This window comes from Rattus norvegicus, chromosome 12 (genome assembly GCF_036323735.1).
Source record: "Rattus norvegicus strain BN/NHsdMcwi chromosome 12, GRCr8, whole genome shotgun sequence".
Classification (NCBI taxonomy): domain Eukaryota; kingdom Metazoa; phylum Chordata; class Mammalia; order Rodentia; family Muridae; genus Rattus; species Rattus norvegicus.
The window spans coordinates 35,374,302-35,398,291 of record NC_086030.1 but is presented as its reverse complement, the minus strand read 5'-3'; the positions used below and the strand labels follow the sequence as shown (position 1 = coordinate 35,398,291).

General features: G+C 42.9%; 1 long non-coding RNA gene across 1 annotated transcript in view; it reads right to left on the bottom strand.

Moving 5' to 3' along the window:
* Positions 1–1,760: 1,760 nt before the first annotated feature.
* LOC134481181 (uncharacterized) overlaps positions 1,761–23,990 on the bottom strand; it is a 30,859-nt gene continuing 8,629 nt past the window's right edge. Inside the window, exons 2-3 of the long non-coding RNA XR_010056510.1 lie at positions 18,772–18,883; positions 1,761–15,496 (exon numbers count right to left, since the gene is read on the bottom strand). This is a non-coding gene — a long non-coding RNA (uncharacterized LOC134481181). The remainder of the gene's footprint in view (positions 15,497–18,771; positions 18,884–23,990) is intronic.

Here is a 23,990-nt window from a genome sequence, read left to right as displayed (position 1 = left end):
TGACTTTTAAAGACACAGGCCTTTGACTAGAAAGAGAATCAGTAAAGGTGGTTGGTGTTAAAAGAAATATTATTCCCCCAAAGAGACTTTATCTTGACAGCCCCTGAAGTCTGTCACACATCTCCAGGGAAGAATGCCGCTCACACAAGCATTTCCCAAAGTCAAACTTTATGCCTTAGGTTGGAGTCTATTTTAATTTTACAAGGTGAAGCAAAATGATGTTCTGGGCAGAAAAACGTCAATGGTTTATACCATTGATCTTAAAACTAACTTTTAGTTGAAAGTATTAAGGTTCTAATAACTCCCGTCCCCATCACCCGTGTGTGTGTGTGTGTGTGTGTGTGTGTGTGTGTGTGTGTGTGTTTGCATGTTGGAGCATATCATACACACACACACACACACACACACACACACACACACACACTCAGCCCATGAATTCTTCCTTCGTTTTCACTCTAAATATGAAATCAATGGGTGATTCATATAAGTTGTAGTATATATGAGGCTGTTTTCAGAAATAAAAGAACCGTGACAGACAGCAGTTAACTAAAAAAAATCCATTGTTGGATCAGATGATTATATACATACAGATACATTACATGCATACGTTACATATAAACACATTCACACATACATATACACATACACATACATATACACATACACATACACATTTGAGACAGGATCTCACTGTGCAGCATTGCCTGGCTTGAAACTTGATATGTAGATCATGCTGGTCTCAAAATTGTAGACATATTTCCTGCCTATACCTCAAAGGGGTATGCCATCACACTTGAACTCAAGAATTTTTTAAGACATAATTTTTCTTAACTATGTGTATGAACTTATGCATGTGTGAGTGCGGGCATCCAAGGAGCCTAGAAGAAGGAGTTGGATGCTGTTGTGCTAGAACTACAGTCTGTTGTGAACTGTGGGTGCTGGGACCTGAACTCAGGCCCAGTTCAGGCAAGGGCAGTATGTATATTTAATGAATTAACTATCTTTCCGGGCCCACAACTGGACATTTCGATGGTTAAAATCACAGCATGTGTTTTAGGAGTTTTATTAGTGTATCAAGTTGCTTAAAGGAAGAAAGACCTGGATAGGTAAGTGATCATCGTTTATTTTATTTTATTTATTTATTTTAAACGTTTATTTTCGTTTTACGGGTATGAACATTTGCCTCTTCATCTGTGCACCATGTCTGTGCAATGCCTGTGGAGGCTAGAAGAAGGTGCCTGATAACCCTCGAAATGGAGTTAACGGATGATAGTGAACTGCCAAATGCATGCTGGGAATGGAACCCAGGTCCTGTGCAAGAGCAGCCAGAACTCTTAACCACTGAGCCACCTCTCTAGCTGCAGTGCCAGTTTTATACAGCATGTTTAGAAGTCAATCTTAGGCATCTCTTGGTTTCCCTTGGTCCTTCTATACTGTAGAATGCCGTCTCTTCTGTCCCCTCTTCTCCTAATCATTGTGTGCCATTTTCCTACTTTCTACCTTTATTTGAGCGTATTTATAACTTCTCTGTCCATGCCACAATAACTGTAACATGAACTAATCATTTACTTTAAAGATCTGAGATGGTCTGTGGTGGCACGTTCCTTTAATCTCAACACTCAGGAGGCAGAGGCATGGAAGTTCAAGGCCAGCCTGGTCTAAGTATCTAGTTCCAGAACAGTCGAGGCTACACAAAGAAACCCTGTCTCAAATGAATGAATGAATGAATAAATAAATAAATGAAAGAAAAGGTCTGTGTTTTTACTAATTTTTATTTGAAAAAGATTTGAAACTACGGTAATGCTATGTCCGAGATGCTACCACGCCTTGCCAAAATGAGATTATTGTGGAAATAATTATGATATGTAAGCACAAAATAGTATTACCTAGCTGTGGCTGCCTGCTTCAGCTTTGAGCCTGACCTCTGTTAGACTCTCTCAAAGGGAGGTCCCAGCGTATCAAGAGGCTTGTAGATACAAATGTATCAATCAGACAATTTCTGATGTAGCAAGAAAAATAATAAAAAAATAACCGACAACAACCAACCAACCAAACAAACAAACAAACAAACAAAAGGGAAGTGGACGAACGGTAATAACATTGTTACCATGTGATTTAGTGACCATCACGCTCAGCGTTCTTGCCACCTATAGATAGTTTTGTGCTCTTCAGTCATCAACCCCTTGGTTATGATGGGTCAGATTGGAAGGCTACAGTAATGGATAACACAGGCCTTCCTTCACTGTCAGGCCAAATGAGAAAATCCCCCTTTGCTTGCGAGTCTAGTGTTAGAACATGTGATTCAGCCCGTGTCAAACTTGTTGGGTAAGGTGGTGTTTTAATGAGAATCATCGCCCCCTGGCTCGGGCGTTGGAACACTTGGTCTGCAGTAGATGGCGCTATTCAGGAAGTTGTGGAACCTTTTGATGGGGAAAGTCCGTCACTGGTGGGGGTGGGCTTTGAGAGGTTATAGCCTCGCCCTAGTTCCTGCTCATTCTCTGCTTCCTGTGTACAAATTAAAAGGTAATCAGCCAGCCTTCCATTCCTGCCTCTGTACTTTCCCCAGAGGGTCGCCATGGGCAACCTGCTTCATTGGGCTCTACTCCTGACACGCAAGAAAAAATTGAATCTTTTCTTCTCTACGTTTCTTTTGGTCATGGTATTTATTTCATCACATCAGCAGGAAACTAACTAATACACGTGGGATCCTTTGGGTGATTCTGAGAGATCTTCCCTTTGGTATTTTCCATACAAGAAAGCCCTTATTTAGCCCCGGCTTCCTTTCTTAGAGGTTATTTTGAAACAGAACAGAAAGGTGGCAGCTGTCCACGCTGTTGATACCTGAACCAAGTCAGTGTAGTCCCAGATGCCCCCTCCTCCTTCCTTTCTTTGTAGGCAAAGTCTTGTATTTCCAGGCTGACTTCAAACTCAAAGCCAAGGAAGGGATGACCGTGGTCTTCTCATCCCCCTGCCTCCACTTACCAAGTAATGAAATTAGAGGCTTGCACCACCATACCCAGTTTCTGTGGCCCTGGTGATAAAACACAGGACCTCATGCTTACTAAGTAACCATTTCACTTATTGAGTTTCATTCCCAGACGTTAATTAAGCAAAACCACATTCTTTCTTTTAAAGGCCTATTGGATAAATTGTCTGTGTCTCGCATCTGAACACTTTTGCAATCAAATCTCTGTTGATGACTACTTAAGACATGGGTATTCTCAGTGTTTAATCTATTGATCCTGCAGTCCTCTTGTTAATTGGCACTAATCCCTGCTAATATTTAAATTCCAAAAAGACAGTCAGAGTAGCCTTGTGCGGGCTGGATTATTTGAATAAGAACAAGAATGAACTGAAGAAATGTGCTATACAACCAAAGCCAAAAGAAAGTTTATAATTGTGACAGGCAGTGGATATTTAAAGGATTTAAAAGCTGGGTGTGATGAAGCACACTTCAGTCACAACACTTAGGAGGTGGAGGCAAGAAGAGCAAAGTTAAAGGGCATTCTTGATTACACAGCAAGCCCAGGTTTTGTCACACACACACACACACACACACACACACACAAAAGGCTCGTAGAGCTGAGCTGGAGAAGAGGCGTGGGGTAGTGGAAAGAGTCAAAAGGAGGGAGAGGGACAGTAGATTTCATCCAAACAAACTGATGTGTGAAGTCATCAAAAACTAGAACGTTTTGGAGAAAAGTTTAAAGGGTTTAATACTGTAACTAGAACACTGGAGACAGCTCCGGAAGTAGGCTTGGGTGGAGACTGAGCCATATCTTCATTAGGAGGCACTGGGAACTGGGGCTCCTGGGAAATCTTACTGACTTCCGTGGGCTTGTGAATTAAGCCTGTGAAGCCAGAGCGTCTGCCCCTCCCCTCGCATAGCCTCTAAGGACAGTGACTTTCAGTTCACACCGTCTTCGAAAAGTTACCAATTTCCTCTTATTGGAAGGGATTTATGGGAAGAGTTTACAAGAAGACCCGGTGGCGCTAATCTAGCAAATCAGGACCTGATGAGGATCCACTTATCCTACAGGAAGTGGAGCAAGTTGAGAGCTGCCATTTATTTATTGTTGAAGCAGGGAGTCCAATCAACAGCCACATACCAGTCTTCGGAGTAGCTACTGACTGAATCCTGCCCTTCACACCTTGCTATATTCAGACATGCTCCCTGAGTGGATTCGGAGATGGCATTCTGGGAAATAATTACACAACTATTAAAGGCAGGACTTCATGATAAGTTTACTGTCTTTAGGGCTGGGGAGATGGCTCAGCGGTTAAGAGCACCGAATGCTCTTCCAGAGGTCCTGAGTTCAATTCCCAGCAACCACATGGTGGCTCACAACCATCTGTAAAGAGATCCGATGCCCTCTTCTGGTGTGTCTGAAGACAGCTACAGTGTACTTATATATAATAAATGAATAAATCTTTAAAAACAAGTTTATTGTCTTTAGGGAAAGAAGTGTTTCCTCTCTCAATGTCCAGCACATACCTCTTTGTAAGTACACACTACAAGGGTCTGAGAATTGGCTTGACCAGTAAAATTCTTACTGTGCAAACATAAGAGCCTGAGGTGTTTACATTATGATGATGATGATGATGACGACGACGACGATGACAATGATAATTTGGGTGATGTTGATTTTCATGGTGATGTTATTGATGCTATTAATGGTAGTGATAGTGATGAAGTAGTAATGTTGTCATAGTGATCATACATACTGATAGTGATTGTGGTGATGACTAGGATGATGGTGATGGTCACCATGATGGTGAAGATTGGGGTGAATGTGAGGCTGGTATCGCTGATGCTGTTGATGGTAGTGACAGGGAGGATAATGAGGGGGGGTGGTAGTGGTGATGGTCACAGTACCTCCTGCTTCCAGGTAAAGTCTTCAGTAGATTTTGCTTCCTTGGCAAAATTACATGACTCTTTTTTACATAATGGCCATGGTTCAGAACGCCTACTTAGAAGAGTTAAAGTGCCATTCCTACGTGATCTCAAATAGATGTTTGAGAGAAGACAAAGACATTATCATTCTCCCCTCCTTATTTCTTCCTTCTCTGGGGTTATATTCTTGTGTCATTGGTCTCTCTGACTTCATCACCAAGATAATAAACAGAGCACAGCGGTCAGAAATAGCTTTCGTGTTTAATGGTCAGGGTGGTAGGATTTGAAGACCTAACATTTGTAGATTTTTTTTTCTATTGCAGATTCCATTTCTTTGCTGAGGCGGCCATGTTACAGGTTGACCTAATGTCAACGAAGATTAAGTGCCCTGACTCCTGAGTCTGTGTCAACTTGCTCCAGTATTTGACACGCCTCTACCTTCAGGAAGAAAAGCAATAACAGATACCTGTACATGCCACGGAACCCTCTTCTAAGCCATGGCTTAGAGTTTGAATGTTTTACACTTTCACACTAATGACCCCTGCACTAAACTATGAATTCGTTTTCTGGTTAAGTTGAAAAGGGGAAGATGAACAGAACCTATGATTCTTGTCTATATATGGAGATGGTGCCCTAAATGTGTTAATTTCCCCCAGCATTTCTACTTTAGTTGAACCATAACACAAGGACTCCAGGAATCAACATACCACTGGTGCTGAATGAGAATGCCTGGGGTGGAGGCACACAATGTGTACCGTGTTCATTACGGACCTGTACGCAGCCTGTGGTGTTTATTCTGCTTAGGCATGATGGGTGGAATGAGATGGGATGTCAGGGGAGAACTGTGGAGACTTCCTCTTATCACTTCCATTTCTTTATAGTGCTGGGAGGATTCTTCCGCTTGAAGCTGGGAACTAATATCACGCTTGTATGGTATGAGAAACCAGAGTGGGGTATGAGGTGGAGGAATTTCAGCCCCAGAACAATAACTCCATTGATTGAGTTAAATGAGTTTGACTCAAGCAGGGAGACACACTCCCCACGTGAAAACGCCGTGGCTTCCCCCAGCAAACAGGAGGCACGTGCCAAAGATGAGTTAGACAGAGGTAAGCCAGATGTCCCAAATTCCCCCATCTGTGCATTTTAAACGTCTCAGAATTATCTGTGAATATTGACAGATTGAAATTTGTAGATCTCTGCAACTCTCGGATACTGTGGGATATTTCCAAATTCCCCGAGTTAATTTATAACTGGAGATAAAAATTTGAGCACTTATTGTGTGTGCTTGGAAAGCTAGTTAGTGAATCCATACGTGTTCCTAGGGGGCATTTGTTGAGAATTACAAATGCTTCTGGTAATGCCTCTCTCCACATTCACCGTAGCATTAAATGTGGGCATGCGGGACAGAGAGCTGCCTCACATCTGTCTGACCACATTCTCTCAATGTGATGGGCTTCAGCTTGATTGTATAACTATGGATTGAATTTAACTCAATATTTTACCTAAGAGAGAAATGAGGAGGAAACCACATGGACATTATGGAAGCAAGTCTCAGACTGTGAATCTAGGTGTTACAGAGAATTCAGAGAGAGACTTGTAAATTAAAATACATAATAAAGGACAGGGATATAACTAGGAGCAAATTGCACTTGCCTAACATAGCTGAGATCTTGGGTCCCTCCCAATCCGGCAGTGAATGAAGCCTCAATAAATAGCAAAATAATAAGAAAGGCACATGAACTGTACTATTTTTTTAAAGTTTTTAGTCTACATGTATAAATGTGTGCATATGTGCATGCATGCCTGTGTGTGTGTGTGTGTGTGTGTGTGTGTGTGTGTGTGTATGAGAGAGGAGTGGGGGAGGGAGAGGGGGAGGGAGAGGGAGGAGTTGGTATTTGAGCTACAGGGTACATGTAGACGTCAGAGAACAACCTTGTGGATTCTGTTCTGTCTTTCAACATTCATACAGGTTCTGGAAATTAAACCCAGCTCCCCAGGACTGTGCTACAAACACCTTTACTCACTGAGCCATCTTACTGGGCCCTGAATGGTGCTTTTAACAAAGGGCCAATTGCTTCTGCTCCCCAGGCACAGGCTCCCCTCTATCTCTCACACTCTACACATCCATTGTCCTTATTTGCCAGTTGGGATGCAGTGTCATCTGTTCATTCCTTTACTGCCAAGAGATGTGTGTATGCAGAGAATATAGGAAGCCAATGGGCACAGTAGAACATCAATGTCTCTCACCACTTTCATGAGGTTGTGTCCATAATTTTCTTACATCATACTTTCAGTTTAATAAACATTAATCACAGTGCTGGTATTAACAAGAATCACAAGGGTTTCTTTCTACACGCCGTAGAGTCTAGAATTCAGTAGCCCATTTTAACTTCACAAGCACATGGAGAGGCAGTGTTGCTATTAAATTATATATAACCCTAATATATTATCAAAGAAGCAGAGGGCGATGCTAGATGGGTCCCCAGCAAGACTCTTGAGCCTGCTACACAGTTGCAGAACCAGGCAAGGTGACTAATATAGATGAAGCCCTGGGCCCCTTCTACCCCTACACTGTGAATGGAGTGTCTGTGCGTGATGTAGAAGACAGAGAAACCCTGGCTTTGGGGTGTGCTGTGACATTGGCATCTGATGATTGATTATTCCAGGATCTCAAGCAAGGTACTAAGCATCTGTCCTTTGCTGTCTTCATCTATAAAGTGAAGAACCACAAGAGAAACTGAAGATGGTCCCTGGTGTGGATGAAGGGCACCTAAGCTGTTTTTATACAACTTGTCTGGTTGTCAAATGAACCTGTGCCCATGGATGGATTCACAGTCTCAGGTGGTGAATTCCCAACTGTTTCTATTCAAGCCTCACCCCTTCACCCACTGCTCCTTTTTCTCATTTCTCTACCCAGCAACATTTCTGTTACTGTCCTGTCTGACTGCCACACAAGTCCTGGGAGAGTGGGTATCCTCACCTGCCTCCTCTCATGCTCTGTACTCTGGCTTTGACACAGAGCAAGTGTGCAGCTGTCCTCTTAAACAGTTGTGGAACGAGGTTCTCTAAGCCAAACAGCCACCATCTTCGTCAGATCTGCTGGAACAGCTTGCAAGATGTCAGGATGATGTGACCTCTGAACTGTTTCTGTCCCCTTACAGAAGGGAGGATGGGAAGGGTCACTGGACCCTCACTTGAGGTTTCAGCTCTCCTCCCACCTGCGTGCATGTGCTTCTGCCATAAGGGCATATAACTTTGGGTTCTTGAGCATACAGGCTAGGGAAGGTTAACTGGGGACTCTATGTGGCTATGGATATCCATGCTGGGAAAAGACTTCACCGTGCAGTTGCCTTGGGGAACACCATGCTCTGTCCATACCTTGTTACCCAGGCTCCCTAAGCAAACCCAGTAAACTCACTGGTTCTCTGTGGTGCATTTTGGTTGAACTCTACTTTGAGCTTCAGTTGGGCCCTAAGGAGGAGGTATGGATGCTGCCTCTGTCTCTTTGGTGAAGGACTCCTCACAATACCAGTAATATCACCCACTCAGGGACAATTTATCCCTCAAAGCTGAGAGAAAGTGGGGAGGTTTGGTGGCACCCCTCAGAATCAATCCTCCACCAGAGGAAGAGCTTTATTTTGCACCATTGAGTATTGCCCAGCGACATCCAGCCTCCTTCACAGGGACTCCATCGCCAGCTGGCCACCATGCTATTGGTTAAAATGCCACCCACATCCCACCACACTCTGAAGCAGTCTATTTTCCTGTTAGATCCTGTGTTATTGTGGTCACTACAGGCAAAAGCCTGTATAAGCTTGGATTAGGGAGAGATTTCTGAGTAGTCAGTTTATGATTTGAGTTTCCTAGAGAAAGTTACGTCCGTGACATCTGCTGAAAAACACAAAGAGGATGTTTTTCTGGGAGTGACTGAGGATGTGGTCGTAGCTGGGCAGTGGGAGGGAGATGACTGAAGAATTCATGGGGATGACCTCTGGGGACCCAGGAATGGGAAAACTCATATTTGTTTCAGAATGTATCTCGAATGCAAATAAAAGGATGAGCCCAAGAAAATTCCCCAGCATGCCTCTCACCACTTCCCATCACATTACCAAACTCTCTGTAAAGACCTAGAGAGTCTTCAACCAGCAAGACAAGAGGGGTCACTGCATGTTTTCCCAAGACTGGAAAGTCAGGTGTAGATACCACGAGGAGATGAAATCAAGGCCACATCTGTGCCTCGTCAGATCACTCTTGTCTTCCTTGGGAAAGTCCTGTCATTAGCACAAGGTGCTGGAAGGTCACAGGATCCCAGAACAAGTGAAGAATGACAGCTGTGGGGGTTGGGGATTTAGCTCAGCGGTAGAGCGCTTGCCTAGCGAGCACAAGGCCCTGGGTTCGGTCCCCGGCTCCGAAAAAGAAAAAGAAAAAGAAAAAGAAGAAAGAATGACAGCTGTGTTCTCTCCTTGAGTCTAGTCACAGTGCTGTGTCCTTTATCTCAACTCCACACTTAACCATGCCTGGAAACTTAAAGCACTCATTATTTAGCTCAAGCCTGCATTTTTATCTCATTTATGGATGAGCACTGAGGGAGGAAAAAAGTTGAAGAAAAATAAAATCCCTTATTTTGCTAATGAGAGACATCTGTTTAATTCCCCCCCCCCTTTTTTTAAATGTGCATTTGCTTAATAGGCAAGTTTTAAAAAAAATGCCAATCAAGGCTGCCATGACTTGGGGGATTTATCAGAATTGGAGCTGTTTTCTATAATTAAAGATGTATTGGGAGAAGTCACTGTTGCTCACTTGAAGTTGGAAGGAGGGGGTAGGTTTGAGAGAAAAGGGCCTGGAATGGTATATGCCCTAAAGATATCCAAAACCTAACTTCAAAACATGTGATGACATCGTTCTGCATGGAGGATTGGGCTTCATAGATGTCCTTAACCCAAGGGCATTTTGAAGAGGAGACCCCCTGGAGTGACAGTGTGGGACCATAACAATCATTAGCTTAGGATGAGAGAGAGCCAGGAGGATGTCAGGGGTGACTAGAAGTGCAAAATCAGAGGTCGGACCACTTCTCTAGTTGTGCAAGGAACCACTTCCTTGTCTCAGTCTGGAAGAGTCAAGGGAGTAAGTTCTGCCATTAAGCTCCTAGAAGGCAATATCTCAGCCTTCACCCTGCCCTCAGGACCTCTGACCTTCAGAGCCTTGAAATCCATGTTTCAAGAGTTACAAATCCATGTTTGGCTTAAGCTACCTTAACCCTTAACCTTTATGGAGATCTGTTACCATAACAATAGCAAATGAACACACTCTGTACTTCTCCCTGAATTCCACTGCAAAAATCAACATGAGGATGGGCCAACAGGGAATCACTGACACCATGTAAGGAACAAGTTATGTCACACAGACATCAGATGACAACTCTTAGGACTCAGCTCTCTCCTTCCACCAGGCGGGGGTCCCAGGAGCCAAACTCAGGTTGTAAAGTTTGATGACAAGCAACTTTACAAGCTGAGCTATCTTGCTGGACTCTGTTGTAGAAACATTTTAATATTTAAAAATATTTAAAAATTCTGGCCCAGGGCTTCTGGCCCACCTTTGGTTATTGAGGTCCTGGACGAAAGACACTCAACAGCCTTAATATTTACAATAAGCCCTAAACAGCACAATATCTGGGCAGCTGCTTACCCTCCATGCTGTTCGAATCTACTTTCCTATCGATAATCCCAAGTTACTACTCATTATTTACTATGTTGCATCGGGGCTGCTCTTAACTCCAACTGGTCAGCCCTTGGGGTCATGCTTTCTTGACTCCTAACCCATGGCGACTGACTTCATTTCTCCCTCTTGCATGTTCTTCTCCTCCTCAATCTCCTCTGATCCCACCCCCAGAAAACCTAAATCCCACCTCTTCTGCCCAGCTATTGGCTGTTGGCATCTTTTTAGCCAATCATAATTAACTGGGGGCCAGGTCACTTAGCTAGCATCCATGTGCGAACTTTCTGTCTCTGGGGCAGCCAGTTTGTGGGCCCCAGTTAGCATTAAAATACAAGCGGCATTAGGCCAACCCACTACAGACCCACTGACAGTAATTTAATGAAGAGGATAATAGCCTAGTAATAGCTGGACTTCAGAGCAATTCCCATGAAGACAGGTGCGCTCTCTGAATATCAGTTTACAGAGCTTTCCCTCAAACCGGCTGGCACTGTTATTACTATACTTGGCAAAGGAAGGTCAAGAGGCCCAGAGGTCCAGAGCACGTGACTCAGGACCACAGAACAAGCAAAGTGGGGGAAAGGCGCGCGCAGACATTCATGCTGTGGATTCTCCTCCTTTACCCATCACCCGGAACTGAACTGCCTCTTGTAGGAGACTGAGTTAAGAATGCAAAATCTGTGGTGCTCAATTGAGAAGACCAATCCAATTGTGTAAATATCCGAAACTATGATGAAATGCACACAGGGAATGTCTGAGGCCCTAGGCTGAATTGAAGTTAAAATGTAACTAATGACACCCCAAGCGGAAAACTTTACGGTGCTTCGCCCTATGATCCAAATAGTATCGAGACTACACTATCTACACTGTTGCTCTCCAGCGAGTCAACTGGCAACAGGATTGAAGCCGATTCTTTTTTGAATGTGGCAGGGTCTGTCAACAAAGTTTATTCGACATTTTAGCTGTTATATAAACAGTCTCAGTATAAATAACCAGACTCTGGGGAGTAGGATTTGGAATGGGTTCCTTGAACCCAAAACCTCACAGGAAACAAATGAATGTGTAGTTTGGGGATTAATTGAGGGAACTCCCTGGAGTCTGGGTAGACTCAGGAGGGTGGGCAAACCAAACACTTCCCTTATCACCCCTTGGTAAAAATGATGACAAATGAGAGACTTTGTCAAAAGCCACTCTGAGCTTTAAGATGGGGATAACACCTTTTCAGGTAGACTTTTGTTCTCTGCTTCAAAATTGGAGGGGGAAGAGGTGAATTAGAGACTTCCTAAGAGGTTCCCCAGAGTCCACTGTGAACGTGAACCCTCTGGAAACTGTGGTCCTTTATCTCCAAAACATGACTGCCTGATTTCCCCCTCATTGTAGAAATTCCTAGGACAAACAATTGTATAGACTTTTTCTTTCTCTGCAAAAGGTTTAGAGACATCACTCTCCCGTGCTTTATTAGAATGCAATTCTTGCATTATTCAATTAAAAGAATTATTTTAAGTCATCGTGGTATATAATTTTTGTGTTTGACTTTAGGGGGACAGCCAGGCTCAGGTTTATCCCATCTGTGCTATAGTTCAGTGGAAGAGACAGGCATGTGGAACCTCAAACTTGCAAAATCCACACTATTTGTGATTATTAGTGGCTCTCCACATCACTGGGCTATATTTCCCTGAAGTCATTCTGTATTTATAGTCATTTATCTTTGGAGGATCGATTGGGTAAGACTGGATGCCTAATAAATTAGCCAGCCTGGAGGTGACAGGCTGCTCAAACCACGGTAGCTTGTCAACCACCAGGGCCACTACCATTGGCTTTCCCTTGGCGATTTGTCATGGCTTATAATTAATTACAGCTCGTAAATCCACAGCATCACAGTAGAGATAATAAATAAGAGAAGCCCCTTTTTGCTGGATTATTTATTTATATTAATATGAATACCTCTTCCTTTCTCTCCCCAAGAGCTCCTGAAGTGAGTCTTTGTATACAAAATTCTAATTAACATTCTTGGGTCTCTTGTGCTTCTTATTTTCTCTTATATCAGGAAGAAATATTTTATTTTCTGATTACTGGCTACTATTGTAACATAAACAGAACATTGAACAGTGATGTGTTGCCCTGGACAGACCATTAATTAGCCTCCAGACAAATGCCAGAAAACTTTCAGGTACATTCACAAAAACAATTGCTTTCCTTTTATAAGCAGAGTTGTGGAGAACACCGGCCCCTGATGTTGAATCCCTCAGTTCAACATGAAGGGAAGCCAGGGCAGAAGCTCAAACTCCAGCTCCTGTTAGGAGCTGATGCTGAGGCCACAAAGAAGTGCGACTTACTAGCTTGCTCAAACATGACTTGCTCAGTCTGCTGTCTTAAATATCCCAGGACCAGCTACCCAGAGCGGACTGGACCATTCCCCTTCAATCCAACTAAAAGAAAGCCCCAAATACATACACACAGGCCAATCTGATCTGGGCAGTTTGTCACTTAAGGTTCCCTGTTCCCAGGTATCTTGTGTTTATGTTTGTGTCAAGCTAACAGCTGAAGCTAACTATGATGAACCTGTTGTAACTTTGTTACATTGTATGTGGGACAGGACTTCATAATGAACACTGCTACTGAGAAACACTGTATTTGATCCTTGAAGCAAGGACAGAGTTAAGAAAGCTGTATGGACCAAACCTGGGAGCACTTTTACAGGATGTCATGTTGCAGTCTAATATTTACTGGAGCCCACTTGTGAGACACTACCTGACCGGAAGGAGGGTTGCTCAGTTTCGCAGCTATAAGGAAATGACTTATTATAGTTCATGGATCAAGCTCTTTTAACACATTCCCTTCATATTCTCAATACAAACTTGAAAACCACAGGCTGACTGCTTACCATACCTAGCAGTATGAGCAAAAGGACTTGGGGCTTGGGGCCACCATACATTTACTGGGTAAGACATTGTACTGGCTGGTTTTGTGTGTCAATTTGACACAAGTTGGAGTTACCACAGAGAAAGGAGCCTCCCTTGAGGAAATACCTCCATGAGATCCACCTGTAAGGCATTTTCTCAATTAGTGATCGAGAGTTGGAGGGCCCATTGTAGTCTAGGCTGGTAGTCCTGGGTTCTATAAGAAAGCAAGCTGAGCAAGCCAGGGAAGAAAGCCAGTAAGAAACATCCCTCCATGTCCTCTGCATGAGCTCCTGCTTCTTGACCTCCTTGTGTCCCAGTCCTGACTTCCTTTGGTGATGAGCAGCAATGTGGAAATTTAATTTGAATGAACCTTTTCATTGCCAACTTGCTTCTTGATCATGATGTTTTTTTGTTCAGGAATAGAAACCTTGACTAAGACAGGCATCATGGTGAATACCAGTTCCAGAAAAAAGGAAAGTTGGGGGTTTCACAACCTAATTCTGTGGGTGCAGGTGTTGAAGGCAACATAGACAGTTGTCACTTCCTAGCATAGACCAATTACCAGAAGTTCTTCAGGTCATTTATTTGCAAAGGGTCTTTGCCAATGGAGATGCTATGACAAAATAAAATACTGCTCCCAAAGAGAAGGCTTGACCTCCCTTGCCCTATAATAATGTAAATTAGGAGCAGGGGATAAGTATATCGTTTAATAACTATAGTCCAGGGCTCTTGAGTGTCAAAGAGACTTAAGCTGGGCTTGGGATGGGTGGATGAGGCTGTCAGATTCAGACACTCACAGCTACAAACTGAAGAAGGAGGTGCCAAGTTAGAGATTTATCACCCTGGGTTCTGACTGTCAGCAGCCTAGCACATAAGAGCTATCAAAATGGTTGTCTCTAAGCATGTGACGGAGCTCCTTAGCCTTGGGTGTTAGGACTCCTTCAAGGCATGGCAGCTCACAGAAACTCTCTCTGTAAACTGAGCCTTCAACCTCTTGTCCAACGCTGCCCACTTCCTTCAGACTTGGCTTAAACTTCTATTTCCCTGGTCCTATGTTATCTCTATTGTGTCTACCTCCTGATACTTCTGTCCCTACCTGTTCTCTGGAGCCTTTCAGCTGTCCCCTCATCACCATAGCCACATGGCCACTGTCCCTCAGCATGCAATATTTACAATGAAAATCATAGGTAAGGGACTGGAGAGATGGCTCTGCTGCTTATGTACCTTTTGCTGCTCAAATGAGGTCTGGAATTCAGCTCTCCTAGGGTCCTCGAAATTTCTTCTTGGAGACACGGGGACAAGGGGCCTTCCAGAGCCATCTGATTACCAAGATGAGCTAAGTCAGCAAGCTCCAGGTTCAATGAGAGATGGTCTTGTTCGATGAAGTAGAGAGTGAGCAAAAGAAATACACCAGACATCAACCTCTGGCCTTCATTCATATGTGTGTGTGTGCATGTGTGTGTGTGCATGTGTGTGTGTGTGTGTGTGTGTGTGTGTGTGTACTGTGTGTGTGTGTGTGCATGTGCGCGCATACACACACACACACAGTACACACATACACACACATGCATACAAATACACCACACATACTTAAATGGACCAAAAGTAGGCAGTAAAAAAAGACCACTAAAGACCAGTCTTCCTGGGGCCTAATGTTGTACCTAAGATAAAGGGCATCCCAGGCAGGGTGTGCCTTGGCTGGCTTGAGAAGTGAGCCACACTTGTTGAATACCTATCTAGGAGGGACTGTGGTATGGATATGATATGCAAATGAGGCATTGTCTTTGGACCAACCTCAGCACAGTTTCTACCAATCACACCCTTCTCGTATTCAGTAGAAATAGCTAAAGGAACACTTACCGGACGCATGGCTTCACCTTCCCATTTATGGCTGGCACAGAGTGTTCTGAATGGTTTGCAGAGAGGAGGTCTTTTGGATCAGGGAAGTGCTTTCAGTTGCTAGGGCTTGCAGCTGGAGGGGAGTGTCCTACAAAGTGGGGAAGATATGCAGCAGGATGCCTGGCTACAATGCAGGTATCTGTCCGAGGGCTGATTACCTGGCAGCCACTCAGATCTGCTGAGCAATCTGATAGTTGCCACTCAAGTAGCTGAGTGAATTGTCCCCAAACGCTCCATTATTCAAGGAGGGAAACATCAAGAAGCGATACACCCGAAAATGAACACAAAATTAACATTTACCACAGGGCCGGGCAGAGTTTAAAGGTTCCTATGCTGTTTAACTGAGCTTTTAAGATCCCTCTAGGAAGGTTTATGTCCTTCTACCCTGTCTCAGAATCACTGACGCATCAGGGATGCCCGACCTCATGACACTGATACAAGACATCATCACCTTCAAGTCTGTTAGGGCGCCTTTATAACTAACCGCTCTGGAATACGAAAAGCCGGTGCCATAGGTTGAATGGCTGGATGATTTTTAAAGACAGAAATATATCTCTAATAGTGGAAAAGGCTGAGAAGTTCTAGAGCAGTGAATCTGCAGATCTGATGCCTCCTAAAGGTTTTCTTCTTGGTTCATAAAAACCCACCCTTGGGGCTAGGCATATAACCCAATGGAGTGGATCATTTGTTTCAAAAGTGCAGGGTAGTGGGTTTGATCAAATCTACCCTATGGCAGGTGGAGAAGGGAGCAAGAAGCCTTCTGGTTACTTTCTCCAGAGCACACCCCCAATTTTTGTTTATTGATTACAAACACCTGGAAAAGAAAACTACCTCACCTCCTTTACCTCAACTGAGATCCAAGTTTCCAAAAGTTAGAATGCTCTAAAACCCCTAGTGGGATGGGCACTCTCCGGCTAGGGAGCCTTATGCCTGCCTGACAGACCTCAAACTCTTCCCGCTGTTAAGTTCACTGTGGACACCAGGTGCTCATGAGATTGTATTCCGGGTCAGAGAAAGATCTTAATTAAAGACACTTGAGGGGCCAGAGAAATGGCTCAGTGGTTAAGAGTACCAGCTGTTTTTGCAGGGAACCCAGTTTTAGTTCGCAGCCCCCGCATGGTAGCTAATAATCATGGGTAGTGGTCTGAGTGAAAATGGTCCCTGTGGACTTACAGGAAGTGGCATTATTGGAGATGTAGCCTTGTGGGAGTGGTGAGGCCTTGTGGGAGTGGTGAGGCCTTGTGGGAGTGGTGTGGCCTTGTGGGAGGTTTCTGAAGCTCAAGCTGGGCTTATTGGCTCATTGTCTCTTCCTGTTGCCTATGGATCCAGATTTAGGACTCTCAGCTATCTCTCCAACACAATGTCTGCCTGCACACCATCATGCTTCTCTGAACTTGTAAGACAGCCCCAATTAAATAGTTTCCTTTATAAGTGTTTCTGTGATCATGGTGTCTCTTGACAGCCACAAAACCCTGTAACACGTTGTAACTCCAGTTCCAGGAGATCTGATGCCATCTTTTGACCTAGACAAGCACTTCATGCATGTGCATATATACATGCAAACAACACACACACTTTTAAAAAAGGTACTTGATATAAGCCGGCATGCAGACATACTGCCTCATAGAGTGTGAGGGCTGGGGTATAACTTAGCAGGAGAGCTCTGGTCTAGTACAAATAAAGCCCTGGGATTAATATCCAGCCCCATATTTTTAAAAGATTAATGCATTTTAAAATTAATTAAACCAATAAATTTATTTATTTATTTATATTTTTACAAAATATTTTAAATATTTATAATTTACATTATATATACTATATAAGTACATAGTATATAAAATATAAAATATAAAATATATAAAAATGAAAATAATTAAATTAATCGATTTATTTAATAAATACATTGATTAAAAATTAATATGCTTAATAAACTCTTAGTTAAGTCCTCTTTCTCATGAAGAAATAGTTACTTTTCTCTTGCCATTATAAAATACCACAACAGAAAGCAAATCAAGGAAGAATGTATTTTGGCTTGTAGTCTATAATGGCCGGGGAGGTATGATGACAAGAAGCCGGAGGCTTTCTGGCCACATTTCATTCACACACAGGAAGCGAGGAGGGAGAATAAGAAGTGGGGTGAGACTAGAAACCCTCAATGTCTATTTCCAGTGATGTATTTCCTCCACCAAGGCTCCACCTCCTAAAGATTCCATCACTTCCGCAGATAGCATCACTTACTTCAAATAGCGCCACCTTCTGGTGGCCAAGTGTTTAAACACCCAAGCCTGTGATGGACATTTCTCCTTCAAAACACTTCTTACCTGGGCATCAGATATCTCAACCTAACTCATCTATTTCTCCCTTCATGATGCCACCAACTTTGGTGTAACACGGCAGTGGTGGAATATTGCTGTGGAAAAAGCTCAGGTTACCCCACTTCCGTCTGTCTCTTCCGGTTTGATGATTCTTGAGCTGTGTCCGCTATTCCTCTGCACTATCTCCCTTTTCTTGTGTGGCGTGCCTTAAGAACAAACCTTCTCACCATTTCTTCCACGCCATTTGGGACACTAGAGAAAGTCTCCAACATGAGCTAAAAATCTGAAAAATGTGATCTATCAACTTAAAACTTATTTTGCGAGGCTTTCTTGTAAGTCGGTTCCGTTCAAAATTTGTTTAGTACCACTGAATTTCTATCAGTTCCAAGGCTGATTCTGCATTTGGATTTGTACCAGTTACTGCATTGTTTTAAATAATAAAAACGTAACACGTCAACTGTGCCTAATTTTGAAGACAAAGCTACTTTTACTTCCTTCTCTGGACACAATTTCAATGAAAAATTTAAAAATTCAGTTTCAGTGACCCTTTTACTCCAAGATGTATGGAACCTTCATTGGAAATTGGACTTTGTCTAAATCAAGGTACCTTCCCAGCTCTGGTCCCTGTTGTCCAGTGGAGTAGGGGCAAAAGTCAGACCTTGTTTTAAATATACATGTTCCCTTTTGAATTTTCATCGATTATACAAGATTCTGTGCTGAACTAATGATAATTACTGCCTGGGTTTTACCATGCAAACATCTTGTGAAGATTAATGACCCAGGTAAAAATTTGCATTTTCTGCACAGAATCAACTCCATGGGGAGGTACGAAAGAGAATGCTACGCATTTCACAGATGTTATAATCTTTTCCCTTCACATTTCGAAAGATGCCTCTATTCTGAAATTCCTGTTGTCTGTGTCTCATTGTCAACTCACATCTATTACTCTCTTTCTCTCAGCCATCATTGACTTTATGGGAAATGTTCCCTCCCCTACAGCATAATAGATTTCTAATATAATTTGAAAACTTAATTCTAAATGACTTACTTGAATAACATTCTTCTCTTTATTGACAACGTATCAAAGGTGTTAGGATAATACATATTTCTTTCCTTGTTGCATTTGAAACAAATTCCTTTTTTAGTTGTCTTTTATAAATCTGCTTGGAAAGGAGACAAAGAAGAAAATCTGAGCTAGGGGAATTTATGACTAGATGACTTGTTTGTGAATTATAGAGTGTTCTTTAAAAAAAGATTTGAAAAATTAACGTATGAGTGCTTGCATGCATGTATATGCACCACAAGAATACAGGCCAGAAGAGGGCATCAGGTCCTCTGGACCTGGAGATACAGGTGGTTGTGAGCTGTCTAATGGGAATCCAACCCAGGTCCTCTGTAATGTTCTTACCCACTGAGTTATCTCTCCAGTGCCAAGGTACTCTTTGCTCTGTTTTGCATTTAATATGTGACTTCCCAAATTACACGATATTTTGCCCATGAGCTCTACCCTTTGTCCTCTTGAGATTTTTCTCAAATTATACTTTAACTCACCCAGAGAACTGCTAGCTTTACCAGACATCAAAAGCTTTGTGTTAATTTTAGCACTTTTGGAAGTAAAGTAATATATCAAATGTCTCAATGGAATTAAGGAAATCACCAGTTTCCATGATAAGAACCACATGTGAGGGGGAAGGAGAAGGGGGAGGAGAGGAGCAGGGGGAGAGGGAGGGGAGGAAGGGAGGGAGAGGGGGGAGGGAGAGGGAGAGCACCTCCTGGTCACCTGTGTCTGGCCTCATGTCAAACATCTGTGTACCTGTGAGTATGTTCATGCCCAGATCAGCATCTGTTGCCTGCATGGAGTTTATGCTCTTCCTGTGGACTTTAGAGGAAATGTCAAGAAGATTAGCTGTAGGTCCAGTCACTTCTCTAGTTTTTGGAAGAACGATGTAGATGGTCAGATGGGATTGTTTTGGGTTGCTGTAGGCATAGCCAGATACCCACATGTACAAACACTCCTTATGCCATGTCTGCCTGTATCTTATAATTCCAAAACTCATTTTCATGCCCCAGGTTGGGTAGTCAGCCCATACCAGGTTGCAGGTTGCCATGTTCATACGTTACATTCTCCGTACAATAAACTCACTGCTTAGAACGACAACTTAGAGCTACATTCTGAAAACTTAGAACTTAGACGTCCTCAGAACTTCGCCTGCTGGAGGCATACCCTTCAGTGTGGCCTTCACCCTGCTTCTGATTTTTCTTTGACTGGCAGTCTGTTTCTGGAGATAGTCTACTCTGTCCCTCGAAAGGCTTTTTGAACCTGTTTTGAAATGCCATTGTCATACAATCACAGTCATCTTAGAGGGAGAGCTCTCCCAGACACACTGGCCTGTGGCTTTGAGGTATGGGAGAGGGTGGGCATCAAAACTATAGCCAGTGGGTGTCGGGGCAGGGGGATCTATTTAATTCCATAGCCAGCATGAGTGGCCTTGTCTCTCACAATATTTGGTGTGTGTCATCCTGAAACTTGAGCCTTATTTATTTCTTTCACATTGTCCCCAAGGACTAAACACTATTCTCCCTTAACTACGGTGTAACCACCCACGTTGTTCTTTGGTTGTGATTTTCCTGCAGAGTGTGTATGTGTGTGTGTGTGTGTGTGTGTGTGTGTGTGTGTGTTTATGATTGCACATCAGAGTCACTGACCACAGTGAATTGGTATGGCTAGGATTCACTGGATTGACAAAGAACCGTACACTAAAAATCAACACAAAGTAAAATAAAATAGAGCATAGAGCAGCATCTCCCCACCTCTCTGAAGTATCAGGAGAGTATTAAATATTCTATTCATCTGTGCTCTTTATGGACCATGTTGGTTGAAAACTGTTGGTTGCTTTTGACACGACTTCCCGCCAAGAACCTTTACAAAAAAAATCATTTTTATTTGATCCTCTTCCTTGGGCATTCTTTCTACAGTGAACAAACATGTTTCTGTCTTCTCAGCATGTTCCCTTGGCAGGTCCTGTGCCATTGAATTCTTTCTCTGTGTGGCTATTGAGTACAGAAAACATGGCGCCTTTTTTTTTCAGGGCAGTGAGCAGCTTATTTTCCCGCTCACCATGTGCCTGGCACGAAGCTGTGCTGAGGTAAGTAAGTCCCATTCAATGTTTGGTTCATGAATATGTGAAGTCACTACAGTCAGTGTAAGAGAACAATCTTCAGGGAACCCAAGGGACTCTCCTTCACTCACGATACATACGTGGATATGCACTACCTTAGAGGGTCTGGAATAGCTTCTAAGGAACTTTATAACATTTCTCCTAAGTGGGAACAATGTAAGTTGACAGTGTGGCTGGAACCTGGCTGTTCATAATTCTTTTTTTTTAAGATTTATTTGTGTTTATGTATCTCTCCCATTCTCTCTCTTTCTCTCTCTCTCCCTCTCTCTCTCTCTCTCTCTCTCTCTCTCTCTCTCTCTCTCTCTCTCTCACACACACACACACACACAGACACACACACACATATACACACACATACACACACATACACACACACACACATACACACACACAGACACACACACACCACACACACACACACACACAGTACCAATGCATGCCAAAAGGGGAGACCATATCGCCTGAAACTGGAGTTACAAGCTGTTGTAGGGGGATCAAACTTGCGTCCTCTGGAAGAGCAGCAAGTGCTCTTAACTGTTCAACCATCTCTTTAGCCTCTGCTTAGAAATTCTTATCTACCTCTTCTGGGAAAATTTCCCAGCCTTTCTTCAGTATCTAGATGAATCTTAGCTGCTCGTCTGGTATAAGCATGTTGGGTGGAGACTGCCCCATGTCAATGGTCGAGAAACCCTGTAGACATCTGCCCTCTGTCCTCTCCTCTTTGTCACGGCGTGTTCTTTCATGGCCTCTTAGTCCATGCTCTTTTACTGGAACCCAGTGTGTGTGTTCAGCCACACTTGCAAACTCTTGTGTTTACAGCCCTTCATAGCTGCCTGCCACCTCACTGATAACTAACAGACGGGTGTGGTTACTAAACACAGCATCCACCAGTCTAGCACTGGCATTCTCCTTCCTCATGAACTCTGCATCACTTCCTACAGAAATAATGGGCACGCTAGGAGCTTGGTAGGCTATTTCAACTCCTGCTTTCAATTAATCAGAGAACAACTCTTTCATGAGACTGATTGTTCCAGGGGAAATTAGACCCAGGGAGTCTAAGGGTTGATTACTATGTTAAAACCTCTTAGCTGTGTGCATGGTGCAATGGAAAGTTCTTCTTTCAAATTATTTCTACCTAATGAAATTTCAAAGACTTATTTCCCTTTGTTTAATTTCATCACCTTCAGAGATCTCCCTGATGTCATTCAATGGATGCCATCCCCAGCCACAAAATTCACCCTTGCAAACCTACAGTTGGTCATATTAGCTTTTATTTGAAAGTAAGTTCCATTAATGAGCACTTCTGTTACTAATTTTAATAATTCACTAATAGAGCAGTACCCTGTTTAAAGCGTGTAAGATGTTTGCTGGAAATATTTGAAAAATTATTCTTTATAGGAGCATCACATTTTTGTATTGCCTCCTTAAAAATCCCAGTATCTAAAAACTGACATTTATTAAGTATCTTAAACATGATTTTATATCCCTGGCTTTATTATGCATGAGCTTCATGTTTGATTTATTTTTCTTTCAGATTAAAGGTGACAGATGACAGCTATAAGGGGGTGCTGTTTAAATTATCTTCCTTTTGCTGCTCCCTCACTGTTGGTTGGTGTCTTTGAGAATTAAGGGGGAAAAAAGAGAAAAATCAAAAGGAATGATTATACAGAAGACATATCTGCAGTTCATGGGATTGGGGGCAGGGAAGGGTCTTGGGAGCGCTGTGGGAAGGGGAGTCGGGACAAAATTCACGGCAACTACTGGGAACTATTGGAATTTCAAGACTTCCATAGCCCCATGGACTGTTCAGAATGGAAACGATGGTTTCTACTTCTGGCAAAGGAAGCAGAGAGATCAAGCCACCATTTCATTATGTTTGAGATGGACTTTGTCTCTGTGATTTCTCTGATGCAATTTACTTGGTATTTAGATCCCGTGTGCACATCAGAGTGCATGGGGTCTACTTTAGACTCTAGGCTTCTTGCCTGGAGTTTGCAGGGCAAGGAAGGAGAGACGTAGAATGGAGTGTGTGTGTGTGTGTGTGTGTGTGTGTGTGTGTGTGTGTTGTACATTTGCAAATGCACATATGTATAGTTATCTATGCACATGAAGGTGTGTAAATGTATGCATATATTTGGGTGTATGGATCCATATACATGAGCATCCATGTGTGTGCAAGTGTGCACATGTATGCATCTGTAGTCCTGCAGGCATGTATATATCTGTGTAGGAATATCCTGCCACACCCATTACTAATTGTGAAACTACTGGTAGTTTTTTGGAATGTATCTGAGTACTTATTCAGCTGAATCAGTAATGATCCCAACCCCCAAGATCTCACAGGAAAGTAGTCAGACCAAAGGAATGACTAGATAATAATAGTAATGGTTAGCAATAATAATGATGGTCCGAATAGCCAGAAGTTAAGATGACTTAAATGTCAAAGTCGTACATCAACAGAAGAGAATACTATTGTGGAGGTTAAATCTGATCCCTCCCTCCCCCAAAGCTCATCTGTCTCACCTATAACTCTCAGCAAATATTTGCAAAATAAATGAAGAATATGTATGGATACATAGGTATATCAAAGCACATTCATAGTCTTGTGGGAAATAGGTGTCCAGTGTTTGTGTGTTTGTGTGTTTGTGTGTTTGTGTGTGTGTGTGTGTGTGTGTGTGTGTGTGTTACAGTAAGATCCCTGGAATTTTTTAAGCTGAAAGTACAGTTGGGCTTGAACATACACCTCTCCATTTTGGTTCTAAATATACTAAACACTCACACTGAACTTTACGGTTCTGTAAAATTGTGGGTATCTTTTACAATAAACATCCTGTAAAATGCATGTATGGTCCTTCTAGCTTTATTTTTATTATTTTAATTATGTGCATGCATTGGAGTGATATGTGCACGTGACTGCAAGTGCCCATGGGCGTCAGAAGCTTGAGATCCCTCCTGAGCTGGGGTTCCAGGCAGCTGCAAACCACCTGATGTAGGTGCTGGGAATTGAACTCAAGAAGAGCAATATGTGCTTTGAACCACCGAGCCATCTATGAAGGAACATATAGGGTCATTTTTGAACAATATCTAA